The sequence below is a fragment of the Schistocerca serialis genome, chromosome 7 (assembly GCF_023864345.2).
Source record: "Schistocerca serialis cubense isolate TAMUIC-IGC-003099 chromosome 7, iqSchSeri2.2, whole genome shotgun sequence".
NCBI lineage: Eukaryota > Metazoa > Arthropoda > Insecta > Orthoptera > Acrididae > Schistocerca > Schistocerca serialis.
Window position 1 is genome coordinate 271,353,453 of NC_064644.1, and position 12,499 is coordinate 271,365,951.

The 12,499-nt window shown below is 39.3% G+C and overlaps 1 protein-coding gene across 3 annotated transcripts in view; it reads left to right on the forward strand.

The window, feature by feature from the left end:
- The window catches only part of LOC126412139 (DENN domain-containing protein Crag), a 302,966-nt gene that overhangs the window by 23,825 nt on the left and 266,642 nt on the right, over positions 1-12,499 (forward strand). The window lies entirely within an intron of this gene.

The window sequence follows — 12,499 nt, forward strand, 5'->3', positions numbered from 1 at the left end:
GTTGGTGCTGTTCACACCTTGTGCCATTCTCATTTGTGAAGATATCTTCATGAGTTTTAGTCTATGAACTGAAATTAAAATGGGTTAGAAATTAATAGACTGCATTAAAAAATGAATGGTATTTTATTTTTATATATTTACAGATAATTTGGTATGTGAAATACTTTAAAACATGATGTTCTGCGGCAATAATATGTACTGTTCAGTAGATTTTCAGTTGTGCAATCACTTTTCCATACATTTTGAATAACTTTCCTTGTACTGGGTGGGGCACAGCAATTTGCTTATTTAGAAATTCAGTTAAAATATAATCTAGATGTATATTTAATTCTTTGAACAGCATCAAGAACAACATTTAAAGTTTATGTTTACGTAGGTTTAAACATTATATCAAGCAGATGGCATCCATTATTATCAATACGTTGTGTTAATTGAATGAGAAGTTTTGTGCAACTTTTTTTAGCATATCAAGAGATGTGTTGGTGACAGCTTGACAAATGTTGTTCTTCAGATGAGCCAGGGCCCAAAGACGATTGTTGTAAACAAGTGATTTTGAATAGCCCCATAGAAAATAATAACAGGAGGGTAAATCAGGTGACAGTGCTGCCCAGTGCAGATCACCCCTAAAGGAGAAGTCTTGGGAAGTGTTGCTGCAAAACAGTCATTGACACGTGTTGCGTGCACCATGGCACTGCCCTGCTGGAACCATACACTTCCCGCATCTACGTCATAGAGTGTTGGTGGGAAAAACTCCTGAATCATTTGGACATGACAGTCAGAAGTCAACGAAACTACCTGTTTGTTCTCTTCAAACTACTATGGACCAATTATTCCAACTTGAAATAGTGCACGCCAAACAATCAATCGTTTTGAATGTAGGGGATGCTGATGAAGTTATCTGGGGGAGGAGGTGTATCAGGGCTCCAGTAGCGCATGTTCAACTTATTTACAGATCCCAAAAGATGAAACTGAACCTCATCATTGGAGAAAACAAATGTCTCCTGAGGCATGCCGAGAAGCACCCCCCACGCATATGTTTGAACAACAAAATCACGTGGATTAAGTTTCTACAGCACAGCCTACTTGTAGGGATGAAATTTTAGTTCTTCATGAAGGATTTGCATCATAGATCAAGCAGACAATTCAACAGCAGCTGCATGTTCCCAGGCAGAGGCTTGAGGGAATCGCAAAACAGGAAGCCTTACTTGTCAACCTGCTACACCGTATGTGCCATTTGGCTTCTCCCACCCAACACCAGTCCCTCGGAACTGCGGAGATGGGAACTTGCACTCCAACACATCCTTTCATCCCGCCATCCCCCTGGACTGAACCTACGTTAAACAACCTCACTCCCATTTACTCTTCAGTCCGCTCCTCTTTCCCTTTCCTCTTTAGCCATTCATGCATCTTTTCATCGTACATAGTTGTGTTTATCTTTATACTGTATACCTCTTTACTTCTGTATGCATCCTCTTTGGTTTGAAGCTGGCACAGTACTTACAGTAGAATATCTTTGGCTTCCCTCTGACAACCATGCCTCCATCCTTGCTACCCTCCCTGTTTTCATTTCCCTGTTGCTTCATAACCTGGGTTGTGAGTGACTGAATCCACTTTCCCTTCTTCCCTTTCTTTCCCCTCTCTCCTCCCTGTTTGATTTCCATATCCACAGAGTATTGTCAGTAGCAGTTCCTCTTTCTGGCATGCAAACTTTTACATCTCAGATGCTGTGTTTTCAGTTGCACTTTGAGCTCCCCCACCCCCACCCCACCCCCCCCCCACCCCCACCTCCCTCTCACAGTTTCTAAGGGGTAATAGGGTGTATTGTCTGCAGAATGAAGGAACTTCAGCAAAAGACGAAATGATGATATCAACAGTTCTTTGGTATTTCTACTGTATCATTGTAGTAGAATCTTGTGATCCGACATTGAAGCCTCTTGGTGATGTATTGCTCCAAGAACTGGCTACACACACTGATAAATTGTCAACCTGGACTATGTACCACAGTGTGGAGTCATTTCCTGGAAGAAGGCCAGAAAGTTGGGTCAGAAGATTACATTAGAATGATACAGTACAACCAATACTTAAGAACTTTTAGTGTCTTCAACAACAAAAGAATAGTGCATAAAGTGATCCACTCTTAGAAAATTACAGTTATTGTTCTGGCTTGTAAAGAATTTCATGAACCATGAACAAAATTAGTCAAAGCCTTCACTTTATCAATCACTGTATTATGTTGATATGCTAATTGCAAAATAATCTTGCTGCTGATTAGGATGAGATACTGGGTACTGATGCACAAATATTGGGTACTGATGTACGCATACAGGTCATGCCTAGAAAGTAATGTGTTACATTGTTTTGTGATGCGACTATACATCACAGAGTGCTCAGACCAGTTGGGAGGGGACCTTAGCCTTCCAGCGGTAGGCCACTTACAATGGAGAAAACTTTGTAGTAATGCTTTTGAAAATAAAGTTTTATGTGAATCTCAAGAAGACAGTGCTGGAAACTTTTGGAATGCTTAACAGGGTTGCCACAGGTTCTGGAAATCAGAGAAATCATGGAATTTCAAACACATCAGGGAAATACAAGGGAAATTTGGAAAAAAAAAACAATGGAAAAATCTCGTTTTTTGTCTCGGTGGATGAAATGGTTTGTTTACTGAGGTGTCGTGCATCGTCATTGGCTGGGTGCAACTGAGTACATTTGCCACTTCCCTACTCCCTCATTACTACTGCTTTTCCCCTTCCTACCATTCCCCTCAGCTTGCAGTCAGTGCTGTCACCGCTTCTTGCTGCTAGCATAGCAGCTGCCGATGAGAGGCAGGGAGGCATGAGGAGTGGTTTGTTTGGATCTGATTCTCAGAGACAGTGGATGCAGCAGCCGGAGATGGTGGTCATGTGTGCATGAGTTGTGTCTGAGTGATTGTGTGAATGTGTGTGTGCCTTGGTTTTCTGGCAAAAGCTATGGCTGAAAATTTCATTGTGAGAGTGTGGTTGTGTTTTCTACATGCCTGTATGTGGCTCTGCAATCATTTTTTTAGTGAGTTGCTACCTATCCTCATTATTATTGATTTCAGAGTATTTGAACAAGTTATCTGTTGCATGGGTTGATCACCATGGTCTCATTTCACAACATACTGTCTGTGGCTCGTGAATAGCTGGCCACACAAGTGGATTTCCGCCACAGGCCAGAACCGCAGGCCGTTTCTGTAGGAATCTGTAATGAATCGGGTCTTTCGATCTGAAGTCATTCGATTCCCACTAATGTGAAGACTGTGCCCATTGGATCTAATCTCACTGATTTGCTCACAGGCTGGGTCAATGTGTGTGGTATAATGCAGCAGATTTTCATGGTTTATCCATAGGGCCCGGACTGTGGTGCTCCTCAGCAAGCCAGAGGCCATGGGCGATGGATTTCAGGAATTAAGACTGTCTCGCTGCAAGTACGTTGTACAGTGTGGTGTTTTATAGAAATTTTATTTGTTCTAGTGCATTTTGGCACTTCAAAAGTGGATTATATGTTAGAAAGTATGAACAATAAGAAGAAGAAAATTGTCAGTCCCTGGCAGCTTGTATGCTATGCATTCATATACTTCTCAAAAGAAAAATTGCACAATACCTATAAAATAATAGATATAACACAGTGGGTAATAACTGATAATAATGAACATACTAGAACCAACATTTTATTTGTTGTGGATTGGCAAGAGAGCCAACCCACTATGAGAGGAAGCCGAAAGGCACGCGTTTTAGCTCACGCAGGCTGGCGTGAGGTCTGGAACAGGTCAAGGAAATGAGACTAGCAAAAAAGGACGTAGCTGAGGAATACTGAACTTTAATCCATAATTGGTGAACATCGCTCTTGACGGTACATGTTTTACAGCATCAATAGTAACTGGTAATGGCGCTTTGCTAGGTTGTAGCAAATGATGTAGCTGAAGGCTATGCTAACTATCGTCTCGGCAAATGAGAGCGTAATTTGTCAGTGAACCATCACTAGCAAAGTCGGCTGTACAACTGGGGCGAGTGCTAGGAAGTCTCTCTAGACCTGCCGTGTGGCGGCGCTCGGTCTGCAATCACTGATAGTGGCGACACGCGGGTCCGACGTATACTAACGGACCGCAGCCGATTTAAAGGCTACCACCTAGCAAGTGTGGTGTCTGGCGGTGACACCACATTATTAGCGGTCACCCACAGTGTTGGTTTACACAGTTCTTCTCCCCCACCTCCGCTGCCCCCCTTCTCTACACTTCTTTTAAAAGGCCTACTTTTTCCTGAGGTTATTTCTGAAATCAGTGAAGGTATTTTAAATCTGCCTTTCAACTCCAAGGAGATGCATGTTTTCGTCACCAAATGTGTTTTGTTTTATTGAAATAAAATAATGCCAGTGGTCGTAATTAAACACACATGCCATTTGGCTTGCTTTCTCCATCTAAAGTAGTTCATTGCAAAAGATGTTGATGTTAGCATTTAAGATTTTTGCTAACATAGGAAACGCCATCTGCTTGCAAGTTTTTTTTTAGATATTTCCTCATTTGCGCTATTGTTTCTTGTACCGTAGCTGCAAAGGCAGATTGTCAACTTACATCTTAATTTACCCTTGAGACCTAAAAATTTGCCGGGGAAAAACGCTAAAACCTGTCTGGAAATCAGAGAAATATCAGGGAATTTCACTTGGGGAAACTTGTGGCAACCCTGGCTTAAGGACGCCTTCGGGATGATTGTCTTTCCAGATCGTAGTCAAACAACTGGCACAAGACGTTTAGAGTAGGTCAGTAGGAGCTAGCTGACGAGGTCTGCGCACGATGCCTGTCAACATCGCAAATGGATGATCATTAGATTTATGTGAACCTGTTGCTGAACTCATACTGTCAAATGAGTGTTCACTTGCTCTCGGAATTATTGTGCATGCTAAAACTGTTTTTTATTTTTATGAGATTGTATCTGAAGACTTGGCCTTGCAGAAGATTTGCACTTCATGGATACTGCATGACAAAGCAGCAGCTCACACTGCCTATGTTTGCACAGCCTGCCTGATCTGTACTGATTTGTCAATGGTGCTGCAGCCACTTTACAGTCCCAACATGGCTCCAGTGGACTTTTTTTTCTTTTTGTTTCCTTATTTGAAAACTGAAATCAAAGGAAAGTATCTTAAGTTGATGGCCAGTATGCAAGCTACTTTGACGGCTTCCCCGAAGAGCATCCTGATTCATGAGTTACAGAAAGCTAATGATGCATGGAAAGAATTTGAAGTTGTTTGAACCTATCTGAGAATTTTTTATATCAGAGAGAGCGAGAGAGAGAGATTATTTTCTGGACAAACCCTGTAAGTTCGTTTGCTTAGCTATTGTTTTGCTCAAAGATTCAGCAATAAAATACTCATAAGATTCATCCCATAATTTTTTGTTAGTCGCTCATTTGTGCCATTTTTAGCAGTATATAAAAACTGAGAATGATACTAATTACTACACACTGAAATAGGTGCTGATGGTTGTCATAGTGCTCTACTATCAATAGATTGTTCCAAATTCCTGCCCCTTTTACTACCCATACTGCTCGTGTCTTGCCAACTATCACAGCTGCTGTCATTAAAGCTTTTATCTGCAGCTTTTTTTGTAGTAACTGACAAATGACTCCTCTTCATCAATACAAGACATCATTCAGTAGCAAAGGCTACAGCAAACAATTTGACTGCCATTTGCAGTATATAAAAACTGAGAATGATACTAATTACTACACACTGAAATAGGTGCTGATGGTTGTCATAGTGCTCTACTATCAATAGATTGTTCCAAATTCCTGCCCCTTTTACTACCCATACTGCTCGTGTCTTGCCAACTATCACAGCTGCTGTCATTAAAGCTTTTATCTGCAGCTTTTTTTGTAGTAACTGACAAATGACTCCTCTTCATCAATACAAGACATCATTCAGTAGCAAAGGCTACAGCAAACAATTTGACTGCCATTTGCCACTAATTGTCAAAGTTCACTCCTGACAGTACCAACAGAACCAGTCATGTTGACTGACCAGAACTACCAACGTCTAACAGCACAATGTTGTTGTTGTTGTTGTTCTTGTGGCGGTGGCAGTGGCAGTAGCGGTGGCGGTCTTCTTGGTCTTGGTCTTCAGGCTGAAGACTGGTTTGATACAACTCTTCACACTAGTCTCTCCTGTATAAGTTTCGCCACCTCTGAATAGCTACTGCTGACTACATCCATTTGAATCTACATACTGTACTCTTCCCTAGGTCTCCATCTGCAATTTTTACCCATCACACTTCCCTCCATTATTAAATCAACAGTTCTTTTAGTCAAGTTGTGCCAGGATTTTTTGTTCTCCAATTCGATCCAGTAACTTCTTAGTAGTTATTCAGTCTACCCATAGATTCTTCAGGATTCATCTGTAGCCACATTTCAATAGCTTCTAATCTCTTTTTACCTGATGTAAGCTCTCCCTTAATAATTCCAAATAAAAATACCTTGTTCTTTAGCCTCAGGAATGCGGAACTTGAGTTTTGGCTATCAGACTTTGAAAGAAGATGACATACACCAAACCACTACAAATAATGGAAAATAAAATGTCTGTGGTGTGTATGTAATTATTTACTGCAAAAATTAATCATAAGTGATGGAAAGGTCTTGTGCAATAAAATATTTTTCTCATTTACTTACCGTATTTACTCGAATCTAAGCCGCACTCGAATCTAAGCCGCACCTGAAAAATGAGACTCGAAATCAAGGAAAACAATTTTTCCCGAATCTAAGTCGCACCTGAAATTTGAGACTCAAAATTCAAGAGGAGAGAAAAGTGTTAGGCCGCACCTCCAAATCGAAACATAGTTGGTCCATTTTAATATGAGACACAATTTAGGTCGAATGAATGATGATACAGCTACAGTAGTTTGGTTCGAGTCGTAAGCTTAGCAGTTAAGCTTTACCAGGTAGCCATTGCTACGCGTCAGGCACTCCGTCCGTATTTACACTGGTACCCTTCCTTGTTCATGTGCTTCGTCTGGTTTGAATTGATTGCTTATGTTTCTTTGATCTCGTAAGTGTCGTTCTCTTTGTTACAGGTGTTTACGTCACTCTAAGCTGAAAATGCATTACTGTACTGTGTCATGCATTGTTTGTTGCATTCTGATAATGAGTGTTTATGGCCTGTCGCCGCTCGCTGCATGGCTTGCTTTTGTGCGCGCTATCGCCGCATACAATGAAAACAAGAGAGACCGCGAGAGAGAGAGGGAGGAATTGTCTCATTAGTGAAACAATGGCAAGAGACTGCTATTTGTTGTTACTTACACTGCTGCTTTCTTTGATAATGATCAACAAGAACCAAATAATAGACTGCATATGATAGAAGATGTGCTGAACAATTTATCGAAAATTTTTCTCTGTTTGGAAATCTTTGCAAACGCCTCTTTAGTACATTACATTACATTCTGCACAGAAATTAGAGTCATCTTAGATTTAAAAATCTAGTCAATTGCCATGCTTCATTTCTGACTGTATCACTATTAGGCATAAGAATAATATGAATATAAACATGACATGATATGTATATTCTTCCATGTTTGCTGTTGTCTCACTCTAGTTTCGTAGTTGATTAGGCAGACAGGATTTAAATGAGATAGCAGCAAACACGAAAGAATACATCGCAAAATGTTTATATTCGTATTATTCTTATGGTGAAGAGAATACTGTTATTAGCAACCATCTCTTCTCACAGGTAGGAAAAAATTCAGAATGTAGAGTTGACCATATTGACAAAAACCCCAAACAGTCTTGCCAGTCGGATTTTCGTAGTACATTGATAAGCTGCTACATTCAATGATGAACAATACGGAATTTGTATTTACTTCGTTGGATAATGTATGAAAATGCAGTGGCTGAAACTCGGGGTGGAGAAGAAAGCTCGTCTTCCACCTTTTTTTTTATGTATTTACTGACACAGAGGTTTTGGCGCCAGTATTTATCTTTGTGCCTGCAAAGCAAGCCTGTGTAGCGCTACATGTATTTGACGGCAGAAGTTAGTTGTGGCTGCACCTACCAACATTTTTCAGAACTTCCGCTTACTTTGCACTCGATTCTAAGCCACAGGCGGTTTTTTGGATTACAAAAACCGGAAAAAAAGTGCGGCTTAGATTCAAGTAAATATGGTAGTTTATTCAACTTCCAAGAATAGAAACCCACCTAACCATATCTCACTCATTCACATTGATGAAAACTGACAAATACAAATCCATTCACTCCAGAAACCACAGGTTGTTCAGTGTTCGTATATCAATTAATTACACCCCTCAGTGCAATTATTAAACATATTCATCTTTAAATTTGCATATTTTTACATCCTGACTCTTGCACCTGATGCCACTCCACTGACTCCATCCCACAACTCACTTCACGCATTTGCTAGAGATCAGAATTGTTGACATAACCTGACATTACTCTGACCATCAGAAAAGATGTGAAATGAGGAAAGTTTTACAAGCCAAGGCTCGTCAACTGGTGCATGCTGTTAGATTAGATTAGATTGATTATTCATTCCATAGACCCATAAAAGAGGGAATGCTCCTGGGTGTGGAACATGTCAGATAAACACATTACAAAAATGTAATTAGAAAAACTTGAGTTTCATTAATTTTAATGATCCTCAGTCAATAAACAGTAAAATTATGTACATGAATTAAATTTAAACTTCTAATATTTACAGGTTTAATACTTACATCTGCTTTCATTAAATCCATCATTCAGGCATTTGCTAGTTTCTTGGCTATTACAACCAAGTGTTGTCAAAAATTAAATTATTCATTTCAGGGGTCCTCAGTTAAGAACAGTCTGATTATGTACAAGATTTAAAATTAAACTTCCTCTATTTACAGTCTTAAGACTTACATCTGCTTTCCATTCATCCATCATTCACACAGTAGGTAGTTACTTGGCTGTTACAACCAAGTATTGCCAAAAATTAAAGTATAATAAATTTTCATTAAAATGGTCTACTGCACTTGTTGAGAAACTAATGGATGGAATAGAAGGAGTTGGCCACCAAAAATTCTTTTAAATTATGTTTAAATTGTGCCTTGTCTGAAACTAAACTCTTAATGGTTGCTGGTAACTTATTGAAAATATGCGTTGCTGAATACTGGACTCCTTTCTGGGCAAGAGTAAGTGATTTTAAATCTTTATGTATATTGTTCTTATTCCTAGTATTGATACTGTGTGCTAAGCAGTTAGTTGGGATAAGAGATGTATTATTTACAACAAACTTCATTAAGGAATAATACTGTGAAGCTGTGGTTAACATGTCCAATTTTTTGAATAGGTTTCTACATGATGTTCTTGGATTTACACTACTCATTACTCTGATTATATGCTTCTGTAAAATGTTTTCTCTGTTTGTGGAGTTACCCCAAAATATGATACCATATGACATAATGGAGTGAAAATAAGCAAAATATGCTAGTTTTTTTTATATTTATATCTCCTGTGTCTGACATCATTCCCATTGCAAATACAGACTTGTTTAGGTGCTATAGCAGTTCGTTAGTATGTTGCTCCCAACTGAATTTATTATCAAGTTGTAATCCCAAGAATTTTACACTCTCGACTTCTCCTATTTCCATGTCATCATATTTTATACACACACCAGAAGAAAATCTATTGGAAGTTCTGAACTGCATATAGTGGGTCTTTTCAAAGTTTAATGACAGTGAATTGGCTATGAACCACTTATTAATGTCAGTAAAAATTTGATTAGCTGCCCTTTCTAAATTTATATTTGATTTACTATTTATTGCATTGTTTGTATCATCTGGAAATAAGACAAACTTGGCATCTGGTAATGTAACAGATGACAGGTCATTAATATACACAAGGAACAGTAGTGGACCTAGTATGGATCCTTGGGGAACACCACATGTAATTTCCTCCCCAGTCAGATGATGTCTGATTGCCTGCTGCTGAAGTGTTACGTAATGACACCCTTTGTTATCTATTAGTAAGATATGACTGAAACCACTTTGCAGCAGTACCAGTGACACCATAATATTTTAATTTACTTAAAAGAATGCTGTGATTCACTCAGTCAAACACCTTTGACAGTTCACAGAATATGCCAGTTGCCTCTAATTTGTTGTCCAATGAATTAAGGACATTTTTGCTGTAAGTGTAAATAGCTTTCTCAATATCACAACCCTTAAGAAACACGAACTGTGACTTTGACAGTATATTATTTTCACTAAGGTGCTTACATAGACGCTTGAACATAACCTTTTCAAAGATTTTTGAAAAAGGTGGCAAAAGTGAGATCGGTCGGTAATTTGACAGCATTTCTTTGTCCTCGTTCTTGTGGAGAGGTATAACTTCAGCGTATTTAAGCCAGTCCGGGAATCTTCCTGTGACAAGTGATTGATTACACAAATTTCTTAAGATACGACTAAGCTCACATGAACACTCTTTTATTAACTTTGTTGATATGTTAAGACACTATCCATTCCTTTCAGCTGCTCCTCCAAATCCTTTGCTGTCTCTGAAAGAATTACACTGTCATCAACAAATTTTGGAGTTTTTATTTTTTCTTCCTGAACTTAAATTACAAATGTCTCCTTGGGTTCCTTTACTATTTGCTCAGTGTACAGGTTGAATAACATTGAGGAGAGGCTGCCAACCTGTCTCACTCCCTTCTTAACTCCTACTTGCCTTTCAGACCCTTTGATTCTGGTTTCTGTACAAGTTATAAATAACTTATTGTAGCCAGTATTGCATCCTTACTTCCTTCAAAATTTCAAATAGTCCAGTCAGGAGAGTCAAAATCTTTCTATAAATCTACAAATGTTATAAGCGTAGGTTTGCCTTTCTTCAACCTACCTTCGAAGACAAGTCACAGAGTCAGTATTGCCTCTCATTTTTCTATATTTCTCCCCAAACTGATCTTACACTGTGGTTGCTTCCACCAGTTTTTCCATTGTTCTGTAAATAATTCGTGTCAGTGTTTTGCAACCATGACATATTAAGCTGATGATCTGGCAGTGTTCACACCTGTCAGCATCTTCCTTCTGTGAAACTGGAGTTATTACATTCTTTTTGAACTCTGAGGGTACTTTGCGTGTCTCATTTATCTTGCATATCAGATGGAATAATTTTGTCATGGCTTTCTCTCTTAGTAATACTGAGGAAATGTCATCTACTCCAGGGGGTCTTGTTTACATTTAGGTCTGTCAGTGCCCTGTGAAATTAGTATTGATATAAGCCATTATTCTCTTTAGCTGCAAACCCCAGAAGGCAGTGGTCAGACACGTATTGAACACAGTGTAAACAGACAGACATTTATGTTTCAGTTGTACCCACTTACAGTGTTAAATGCTTTGTCCAACAGGTAATAACATACTTACACTTTTCTGTTTCTGGTATGCTGCCATCAATCTCTGTAGAGTTAACTCGAACTCCACCAAGAAAAATTTGTTGAGGGATATTTTTTGAGCCTTTTGTTATAAAGGAACTGTGGTTCCTGGTAGCCAATATGTACTTTGTGTATGGGTTCACTGAATCCAATGGAAGAGATGATGGTATGCTGTGCTGTGCCTTCAGCAAAGGCAAACACATCATTGTAGTTTTGCACCTATATGTTGAAGCCTATGAGAAACCAGATCCTACCATGTTACTTGCTGATTGCACATTACAGATTTTTCAGTGTTGTGAAGGTATTTTCTCAGAAACAAATCTAATTAAGGCCATGGACTATATAAATGATAATTATATTATTGTAGGTAATGAGCTGCTTGACTTCTTTTCTTTTAAGGGTTCCCTGCATTGCAATGTGTGAGTAGTACCAGAGGCTCTAAAATGCATACCTTAAGTGCTATGAGGCCTTCTTTAGTTTCGGTGCTGGGAAGTAAATTTCTTCTACTGCATGCTCTTTGCTTTCCATATTTTGAGAGGTGATGGGGTAGACCAAAAGAAGGAAAAAAGTCCAGTAAACATGGGCTTTAAAGTGCATACCTCAAGAGCTGTGAGCACTTGTTCATCTACATATACATCAATACTCTGCAAGCCACCCGACAGTGTATGGCGGAGGGTATTTCTGGTACCGTTGACTGCCATCCTTTTTTCCTGTTCTCTTTGTGAATGGCCCATGGGAAGAATTATTGTCAGTAAACTTTTATATTTGCTGTAATTTCTCAAATGTTTTCATTGTGGTTATTTCATTAGATGTATGTGGCAGGAAGTGATATACTGTCTGCCTCTTCCCAGAAGGTAGTCTCTCAAAATTTCAGTATTAAACTGCTTCATTGTGCGCAAAACCTCTCTTGTAGTGTCTGCCACAAGAGATTGTTGAGCAGCTCTGCAGTGCTCTCACAACAACTAAATGAGCCCTTCATGGGATCTTGTCTCTCTCTCTCTCTCTCTCTCTCTCTCTCTTTGCCCCCCCCCCCCCCCCCCCTCCTCCTCATCGATCCTACCTGGTAATGATCCCAGATTTTTGAACGGTACTCACAAAG